Source organism: Microtus oregoni, unplaced genomic scaffold, assembly GCF_018167655.1.
Source record: "Microtus oregoni isolate MIOR12 unplaced genomic scaffold, Mior012 000020F_ref0000438, whole genome shotgun sequence".
NCBI classification, from domain to species: Eukaryota; Metazoa; Chordata; class Mammalia; order Rodentia; family Cricetidae; genus Microtus; species Microtus oregoni.
Genome location: NW_024543079.1, coordinates 9,324,304 through 9,334,930, shown reverse-complemented (window position 1 = coordinate 9,334,930; position 10,627 = coordinate 9,324,304).

Sequence of the window (10,627 nt, the reverse complement as noted above, 5' to 3'; positions counted from 1 at the left end):
ACAGTCAAAGTGAAAAAGGAAATAAATCAACTATTTAGTTCCTTTCTTGCTGTCATTAATAAGAAAATTATTTTCAAGTTCCTGGGGAGAATTTTAGGGTGCTTTCCCCCAAATACTAAGGAAATTTTTATATTAGATAGGGGGTGTAATATTGCTTATTTGCTCATTAGTTTGTTCATTGGAGGGAGTCATGTGCATGCCAAGGTACACATGTGGAGGTCAGAGGGCAACTTTTACAGCTAAGGAATGATGCATCACAGAAGACATGCGCATGGCCCTGGGTTTGCTCCCCAGCACCAGAAAACAACAGTAACCTTGGCAGACCTAAATAGAGGGCTAGAGAGATGGCTCAGTGGGCAAAGGTGATTGCCAGCAAACATGATGACCTGAGTTTCATCCCTGGCATCCCTGTGATGGCTTCTTTTAGCGAGAGTTTGCTCACGACCTGCAGCTGAAGCTCACTGCAGACACTCATCTAGCATCCTCAATACCCTGGGTCAATCCACAGTTTAAACAAAACAGAGTTTGCTCATTTAGCTTGCAACCAAAAGGTTTTTCTGAACAGACCAGTAACTATGACACCCACAAAAAAAAAGAGCTCTCAAATTCAAGAATAAGACTCAAAAATTCTCAGAAAAGTATAGCAAATCAAACTCAGAAGTTGGTGACCAAGAGGTACCAACTCTATAAATGCAAGGTTAGCCTAACACAGAAGTCAACCAATGTAATGCACCATATTAATAAAATGAAGAACAAAAAAATCACAGAATCATCTCAGCTGATGGAGGTAAAATACTCAATAAGATATAATTCCATTTCATAACTTTCTTTTCTCTTTTTTTTCTTTTTTTTTTCTTTTTTTTTTTCTGAAATAGGGTTTTCCTATGTGGCCCTGGATGACCTGGAACTTGATCTGTAGATCAGGCTGGCCTCGAACTCAAAGTACTGGGATAAAAGGTATGCACCACCACTGACCGGCTCATAGCTTTCTTAAATTAAGAAGACAGAAGTATAAGAGAACTACCTCAACCTGATAAAGGTTACCTATATTTAAGAAAAAATGGCCATCGTCTTACCAAAAGGAAAGAAATTCAGGGCTTTTCTCCTAAGATCAGGCTTATACCTTTAAAATGAACAACCAAAAAATGAAATTAAGAAAGCAGTTCAGCTTATAATAGCAAAAAGTCTTAGGACTAAATGTAGCAAAAGATGTGTAAGATACTGAAAATAGCAAAACATTGTAAGACATTAAATACAATGTAAGCAAGAGAGAAGATAGTCATAAAACAGTATTATTGAGATGACTACTCTTGGTATCAATTCGTAAAACCAGTGCAATCCCTACCAAGGTTTCCATAGACTTCTTTCATAAGTAGACAAGCTGATTTAAAAGTGCAAATATAAATTCAAGAATACACAGTAAAGCACAATAGAATCATCTGGGGATGTAGCTCAGTTGAGATTTTTGCCTAGAATGCAGGAAACCCTAGGTTCAATCTATCAGCACCATAGGAAACTGGGCTTGGTGGTACACACCGATAACCCCAGAACTCAGGAAGTAGAGGCAGAAGAATCAGAAGTGGGTGTTCATCCTTTACATAGTGAGTTCAAAGCCAGCCTGGGGATTCATAACACTTTGTCTCAAAAAATAAAAATAAATCAAAAAAAATAATCTTGAAAAAGAAGGCTTGTTATCTTCTTTTTTAGGCATGGGAAGTCCTTCTGTATATGTGTTGCTTTTATTGGTGAGTAAATAAAGAAGCTTCTTGGGCCTATGGCAAGGCAGAATAGAGCAAGATGAAAATTCCAAGCAAGGTGGTGGAGTCAGAGAGATGCCATGTAAGCTGCTGAAGGAGACAGATGCCCTGGAATCTTACCAGTAAACCGCCAGCCTCGTGGTAAAATACAAAATAATAGAAATGGGTTAATTTAAGATGTAGGAGTTAGGCCGGGCGGTGGTGGCACACGCCTTTAATCCCAGCACTCAGGAGGCAGAGGCAGGAGGATCTCTGTGAGTTCGAGGCCAGCCTGGTCTACAAAAGCTAGTTCCAGGACAGGCACCAAAAAGCTATGGAGAAACCCTGTCTCGAAAACAAAAAAAAAAAAAATGTAGGAGTTAGTTTTTAAGAAATCTGAGCTAATAGGTCAAGCAGTGTTGTAATTAATATAGTTTCTGTGTTATTATTTGGGTCTGGGCATCCAGGAAATGAACGAGCAGTCTCAGCCAACATTTTCTTGTTGCTGTGACAAAATACCCAACAGAAGCAACTTTTAAAAGGTCTATTTTGTCTCATAGTTCAAAAAACGATACAGTCCACCATGGTGGGAAAGCCTACACAGCAGTTGCTTGAGGCAACTGGACACGTTGCACTCAGAGTCTGGAAAGAAAAAGCTGTGAATGTTGATGCTTTCAATTTTAAATAGTCTGAGACTCACGTCCCGTGGAAAAGCAGTAAGTGCTCTTAACTTCTGAGCTATCACTCCAACTCTGCAACAGTGCTATTAATAACAGCCCCAAAGTAAAACAGCACAAATGTCCATTCATTAGTGAGCGACTAACAACATACGGGATAGCCACGTAATAGAATACTATTCATTTGTAGAAAAGGATGGATGTGAATAAAGCTTGGAGTCACACAAAGTGGAAAAGGCCAAGCTTACACCACCATGGATGACTTGTATAAATGTTCAGGGGCCAGAGGCGCTGCTCAGTAGCAGTACCGAGCACCCTTAGTGTGTGAGGCCCCAAGTTCAACTCCAACAGTAAAATAAAATTAAAATGTCCATAACAGGCAAATTCACAGAGACAGAAAAGACATTAGAAGCCACCAGGGGCTTGGGAACGACGGAATGAGAGGTCACTGTCACAGGGTATGGGTTTTCATGATGAAGAGATCAAACATTCTGAAGCTAGATCATGGTGATGGACACGTGGCTCTGTGAACACACTAAAAACCAGCCAGCTGTACATTTGTAAAGCATGAGCTTTATAGTATGTGAATTATGTCCCAATAAAACTGTTATTTGGAAAAAAAGAGGGAGAAAGAAAACACAAAAAAATAAAAGCCTCAACAGTAAAAAGGCAAACAACCCAATTAGAAAATCAGCAAAAGGCGTGAAGAAATGGTCCATCAAACATGAGAAGATGGTAAATATCATTAACCAGGAGAAAAAAAAATGGCACTAGGAGCCTGAGGCAGGAGGATAGTGAGTCTGAGACCAGTCGAACTACAAAGTGAGACCCTCTCTTGAAATAAATAAGAACTCAAGAATGACTAAATTAGGACCTGCAAGATGGCTCAATGTGTAAAAACAATTGAGTTTGATTCCTGGAATCCACAAAAAGGAGAGAAGCAGCTGCACATAGTTGTCCTCTGATCTCTGTGCACACTCTGTGGAACATATATGTGTATATATATCATATACATATATATGGTACATATATATACAAATACATATATATGTATATATATATATATAATAAACTTTAAGATGGGCAGTGGCGGCACACACCTTTAATCCCAGCAAGAGGCAGGCAGATCTCTGTAAGGCCAGCCACGTCTATAAGAGCTAGTTCCAGGACAGGTTCCAAAGCAACAGAAAACCTGTCTTAGGGTGGGGGCTGAGAATCTTTAAAGGAACTACTACAATTTTTAGATGCCAATACCAACACTGGCAAGAGTACAGAGAAGCAGAATCTCTGGTACATCCCAGTGGATATATAAAGTGGCACATCTACTTCAGAAAACAGTCGGTGGTGTGCCATTGCTTTGTAAGGACACATACAGCATCTTCTGACCCAGCAACTGTACTCTTGAATATTCGTCCCAAAGAAAGGAAAATATGTGTTCTCACATGAAGAAAACATTCGTGAAAACTGTGTGAATGTTTCATTAGTACAAGCTACAAACTGGAAGCAACCTAGATATCCTCTAATGGATGGATAGTTAAACCAACTCTGATATACCCTTGCATAGAATAGTATTTAGCAATAAAAAGGAGAAAGTTATTAATGTATTTACCTTCCCTGAACCTTCAGGGAATTATGTTGAATAAAAGTCAATCCTGGGATTGGAGGGATGGCTCAGACTTTAAGAGCACTGGCTGCTCTTCCAGAGGCCCCTGGGTTCAATTCCCAGCACTCACATGGCAGTTCACAACCTCTATGACTCCAGTTCAGGGGCTCCGATACCCTCTTCTGGCCTCTGAGGGTACCAGGTATTCAAGTGGTGCACAAATATACATGCAGGCTATACACACATACTTGCACATGTGCGCACACACAAACATTTAGAAAAAAAGGTTGCAATTATATAGCTCCATTTGAAAAAAATAAACGTTTTAAAACAGAGAAAAAAAATAAATGTTTTAAAACAGAGATGAAGCCGGGCAGTGGTGGTGGCGCACGCCTTTAATCCCAGCACTCGGGCGGCAGAGGCAGGCGGATCTCTGTGAGTTCGAGACCAGCCTGGTCTACAAGAGCTAGTTCCAGGACAGGCTCCAAAACCACAGAGAAACCCTGTCTCGAAAAACCAAAAAAACAAAAACAAAAAAAAACAAAAAAACAGAGATGAGTGGTTGCCAGGGATTGGAGTCTGGGGACTGGAATGCGGGAAGAAGATGGGTGTATCTGTCAAAGGACAGCATGAAGGAGTCTCTTGTATGTGTGTTGACTGATGGTGGGCACACAACTCCTCGCATGATATTAAATTGCATATAACTAAATCCACACATCCAAATGCAGGCAACGCTAGGATTCCCAGATTGTATAGATGACAACGTCCTGTTTGTGGTGCTGTGTGTCATGAGACAGCACTACAGGGGAGCTCAGAAAAGGATACGCAACATCTATTTTTATTACAACTGCATGTGATTCAGGTATTCTTTCAAAGTTAGGTTTTATTAAATGTATGCCTAGTCTGATAAAGGAAGGAGGGAGAAAAAGCGGGGATGTGGGAAGGAGGAATAGAAGTCCATATTTACCATAGATAGACCGTGTTCCAGAATCCAAGCTCTCTACCATCCAACTCTTTTTGTTACATTTATTTATTGTGTGTATGTGTGTTCACAGACTCACCCCAGTGCACACATAACAGTGCATTCATGGAGGTCAGGGGACCACTTGCCAGTGTGGGTTTTCCCCTTCCACCATACACTGCCCAGTGACTGAACTCCGGTATTAGGCTTGGTGGCAAGTGCCTTTATCTGCTGAGCTTCTTTCCAGCCTCGGAGATAAACATTTTATCCCCACTTTATAGATGGAGAAACTGAGTTCAGGGAATCACTGTCTCACTCTCGAAGATGCATTTTGAGGAGTCAGGACTCAATCCCTACCCTCCGACTCTCCTGTCTGCTTCCACCCTTTAACCAAACAGAAGCATCAATCAAATGTAGGCAGTGACCGCATTACTCAAGAGGAAACTGAAGTCAGACTGTAAGATGCAGTCCACAAAATTCATGATTTCTGCCCCCAACCCACCCTGCCTCCTTCAACTTGGTCCCTTTTTCATATGGATTGGTTTTTATTTCTGCATTTATTGCATACGCAAATTACAGATGAGAGCATCGACTACACAAGTCATTACTCAGAGTAGCGTCTCCCCAACTGCCACCGGACGAGGACCGAACAGCTTGTGGTTAATTTGCTACATAATCACTGCCTGTGACGCGGGGGTGGGGCCGTGCCTGTACTAATATTAGGAAAGGGGAAAGTGAGCAGAGAGGACCCCTGGGGTGTGGGAAAAAAGGGTGGTATTGAACCAGAGAAAAGAAAGGAGAGCAGCTAGGGAGGCAGTCAGGAGGCCTTCCTCACTTAGAAGCTTCTGGAAGGGTTGGCTCCACTGCCAAATGATGAACAGATTCCTCTCATTTACCACCCCTCTGTGGAAGAGCTAACCTGGTCCCTGTTGTCCTAACCTCTGACATTTCCTAGACAGTGAGGCTGCTGCCAACCCTCAGAACAGGATGTTTGTATGCACAGGTTGTGGATGCCAGGATGGATACCCGCAGAACGGGCTGTGGACAGGAGGAAAGTCACCAGGTATCAGTACACTACTAATTCAGAAAGAGGGTAGGCCGTCAACCTGACTTTTAAAAATGAGAAAAGGATATGAACAAGCAGATCACGGATTTGAAATCTTAAATATGAGCAGACAAATGGATGAACAGCTGCCATCGTAGTGAAAGGAATTCTTAGTCCAAACCGCCGTGAGATACCTTTTCTTTTCTTTTCCTTTCTTCTTTTTTTTAAAGCTGTGCAACTGACCAAAATCAAAGTGTTTGCTCCTACATACTGTGCTAGTCAGGATACAAGAAAGCCAGCGCTTTCTGAAGGTTATGGGGAGTGTAAAGCAGCAGTTTGCATGGGTGGCAATTCAACACGCTCCATCAAAAGTTTTGACTCACGTGCCCATTGACCCATAAATCCCACTGCTCTGGAATGGATTCCACAGACATACTCGGATATATGTATGCAAAGTTGGGTGTACAAGGCTATTCACTGCAGCATGGTTTATAATAACAGAAGATTGGAGACAGCCTGAATGTCCATCAAGAGGGGACTGCTCAGACAAATTGCAATCCATCCTTAGGATGGAAATCTTTATGGCTGTTAAAAAAGAATGAGGCAGCTCTTTATGTACGGATATGAAACAATCTCCAAGATATATTGTTAAGTGAAGAAAAGCAAAGTGCTGCACAGAGTGATTAGAATGTTGCTGTTTGTGTCGGGGGAGGGGAGACGTTATAGATACACATATGCATCTCTGCTTATATACACAGAGTGGCAGATACGCGCTTCTATAGCGGAGACGGGGTCCCTGGTGCTAGGGTCAAAGAAGGAGAGAAGCTTGTTGGTCATTTTCCTCTCTTTGCCTTTTGGTTGGTGGGGCCGATTGTGTGTGTGTGTGTGTGTGTGTGTGTGTGTGTGTGTGTGTGTGTGTGTATCTCAGTAGTTCTAATGGATTAGTTTTTTATTGCATTGTATGTGACATGTGTGTGGCAGAAGTCCGAAGACAGCTTCCAGGTGTTTGTTGTCTTTTTCTACCATGTGAGTGTGAGGGATCAAACTCGGGTCATCCATCAGGCTTGGTGGCAGGCACCTTTCCCTGCTGAACCACCTCCCCAGCCTGTCATGTTTTTAACCCTCTGTGGACTCATCTTGCTCAGAAATCAAACCTGGTCCCACCCTCAAGGCCTGACATATTTGGCCTGAGCTTATTCCTCACTTCCTAAGTACCTCCGCAAGCATGCTCCTCTCTGGACACACCGAATTTTCCCCTTCTCCCATTTCACAACCCTGAACCTGCTGTCTTCCATGTCTAAGATATCCTCGTTACTCTCACTTGTTTTATACACTCTTGCTCATCCTTCAAAGACCAGAACCAGAATGAGCCCCAGAGTGTGGCCTTTCCTGGCTTGCCTCCTTGCTCTGTGTCTCCATAGCAATAACTGGGAGGTTTCTGGACAAGACACACCTGCATCTGGCCCAGTTTTGATGTGGGATTCCCCTCTGTATGCTATGAATATGTTTTATTACCATTGGTTATTAAAGAAGCTGTTTTGACCAGTGGCTTAGGAGAGTAAAGCCAGGTAGGAAATCCAAACAGAGATATAGAGAGAAAGTAGGTGGAGGCAGAGAGACAACATGTAGCTGCTAAAAAAGAAAGATGCCAGTCGCCAGCCAGAATCTTACCAGTAAGCCACAGCCTCGTGGCAATACACAGATTAATAGAAATGGGTTAATTTAAGACATAAGAGTTAGCTAGAAATATGACTAAGCTATTGGCCAAACAATGGTGTAATTGATATAGCTTCAATGTTATTATTCAGGTTTGGGTGGCCAGGAAACGAATGAACAGTCTTCACCTACACAGTTTCACAAGACTCTTCTCTGTTTGGTCTGTCCTCACTAGATACCAGCAGCTCTGGCAAGGGCTCACCCAGTGTGTGCAACGTGCCACATTCCCTGGATAGTGAGAAACAGTGCACACTGTTCTAGACATCTAGAAGTAGGAGAAGGAGGAAGAAGAGGAGGAAGAGGAGAAGGAGGAGGAGGAGGGGGGAGGAAGGGAGGAGGAGGAGAAGGAGAAAGAGGAGGAGAAAGAAGGAGGAGGAGGAGGAGGCAGCATGTAGTGGTGTGGCTGGGTGGTAGATTTGGCTCAAGATGGTAACTCTCCTCTACATAGGAAGTCTTGGGCTCCCTGCTCTACAGTGTTGAGTCTACATTTCCTGAAATAATGGAGAGGAATGGGCATGTTCTATGTTCTCTGCCTAAGCAGCTGTACTGCAAGTAGATGATAATAGTTGCTTCTCATTTTCTTCCACATTATAATTTTTTCTGGAAGCAAGGGCTTCCCAGGAACTCAGGTATGTGGCTGCTTTTCAGGGGGCCAGAACATTCACACTGGATACACTACCTTGGCTTCTGGAGTCTGAATGCAATTCGCTGACTTGAGGAGCAGGACTGAAGATGTGCCAAAAGGTCTTCTGGGGCAGGTGGGAATCTCAGTCTAAACTAAACCTTGAACTATCAAATCTGTGGGCCTTTCGGACACTCGCATCAGATTTGGTGGAGTCCCTCCAGTAATCTAGTAATCTGAACTCTTTGATCCCGGTTTCTTGGAGAATGAATAGTCAAAGAAATGAAAAAAAAACTCATTCATTCGTTCAATCAGCCACTGCCATATTGTAGTAATAGGAGTGGCGGGGCTGCGTCCCCAGCACCCGGCTGCCCACATGGCTAGCTTAAGCTTATGCCCCGAAATAATTACACGGACACTGTATTCTTTTAAACACTGCTTGGCCCTTTAGCTCTAGTCCTTACTGGCTAATTCTGATATCCCGATCAACCCATCTCTAATAATCTGTGAGCACCGGTCTTACCGGGAAGATTCTACCCTACGTCCATCCTGGGTCGGAGCTTCATCACGTGTGTCTGACAGGGAGCGGGGCATGGCATCTCTTCTGAGGCGTCTGCTCCCGAGAGGAGAGCTGTTGAGTCTGAGCTCACTTCCTCTTCCTCCCAGCATTCTGTTCTGTTTACTCCTCCCACCTATGTTTTAACCTATGAGGGCCAGCATAGTTTCTTTATTTTTTTAACCAGTGACCTTCCTCCATCACCATATCATCACCTAAAATGTGCCAAGCACAGTACTAGACCCTGAGGAGTAAGAAAGGAAATGGGGGGAGGGGGGAGTCAGCAGCAAAGAGTCAAATGAAAACGTATTGATAATAATTGTTTGATGTATTCATGAGAAGAATGAGAGTGAATGACTGGCTGCTTCCCCACCCCTCTCTGTAGCAAGCCTTTGCCACATAATACTGCAGTCCAGCACATACACAAATAGACATTGGCCCATGTGAGTGTTGCTTTAGCCAATGAGATATGAGCAGCCATCCTGAATTGTGCTTGCATGGAGAGCCTGTCCTCTTACACTTGAGCCACAGCCATGAGCCTTGAGGTCCTGCTAATCCCAGGAGGCTGGAAGGGCATAGATGATAAGTAACTGATAGCTGAGCCATCAACTCATAAATAAAATAAACGTTTATTGCTGAATGTCTCCGAGACTCTGTGCTGTACATAGCAATAGTACATGACTGAATAATATGAAGGTTGAGGGTGAATGAATTAAGAAAGCAGGCAATGAAGACTGGATTTAAATGAAGGAAGGAGAAGAGATGTCTTCCTTGAAAAAGCAACACTGGAACAAGTGTAAGTGTCTCTTAGACACATGAGGATACCCAAGTGGGACCGTGAGTTTTCCCAGGAAAGGGCACGGCATGTGCGAAAGCTCTGAGGTGAGGAGGAGCAGAGAGGAGAATGCACCCCCAGGACTTGGAAAAGAAAGAGGAAGGAAAAGGTGGTGGCAGAAGGTGGCAACCTCAGAAGTCAAGGGAAAGATCTACAAGTGGTGGCAGGAAAGATTCACTTTTCGTCAGTCAGTGGTAGCGCACGGAGGGGGGGAGGGGCGCGCAGAGGCCTGCCAATCTCTGAGTGTTAGGCCAGCCTGGTCTATGGAGACAGTTCCATGATAGCCAGGGCTACACAGATTAAACCCTGTCTCAAAACACCAAAAAAAAAAAAAATCAAATTTCAGGGGTAGTGGGAGTCTAGAGTCGAGTGTTGAACATGGAAGCCACCCAGGGAAATTCTTTTTGGTTATTGAATGAAGAAGAAATTGGAGGAGCAAGAGAGAAGAGGGAGTCATGGACAAGGATGCTGCATTGTCTAAAGGCTGGTGGTGGCCCAGACTAAGGAGGTGGCTGTAGAGAGAAAGAAAAGAGGACAAGCTTAAGGAGCACTTTAAAGGTAAAATTAGTAAAACTTGGCAGACTTGATGGCCACACCTACAATCCCAGCATTCAGGAGGCTGAGGCAGGAGGACTGAGAACTAGAGACAGCCGGGCTATATACAAAGACTTTTTGAAAAAATGCTGGAGAGACAGATCCATGGGTTAGAGTGCTTTCTGTGCAAGCTTGAGGATCTCAGTTCAAAACCCCAACACCCACCAAGCCTGGTTGTATATATGTATCATATGTATATATCACCCCAGCTTTGGGTAGGTTTCTGGGAGCTCCCTGATGGCAAGTCTGCCAAAATGATGAAGCTACAGTTTAGTGGGAGAC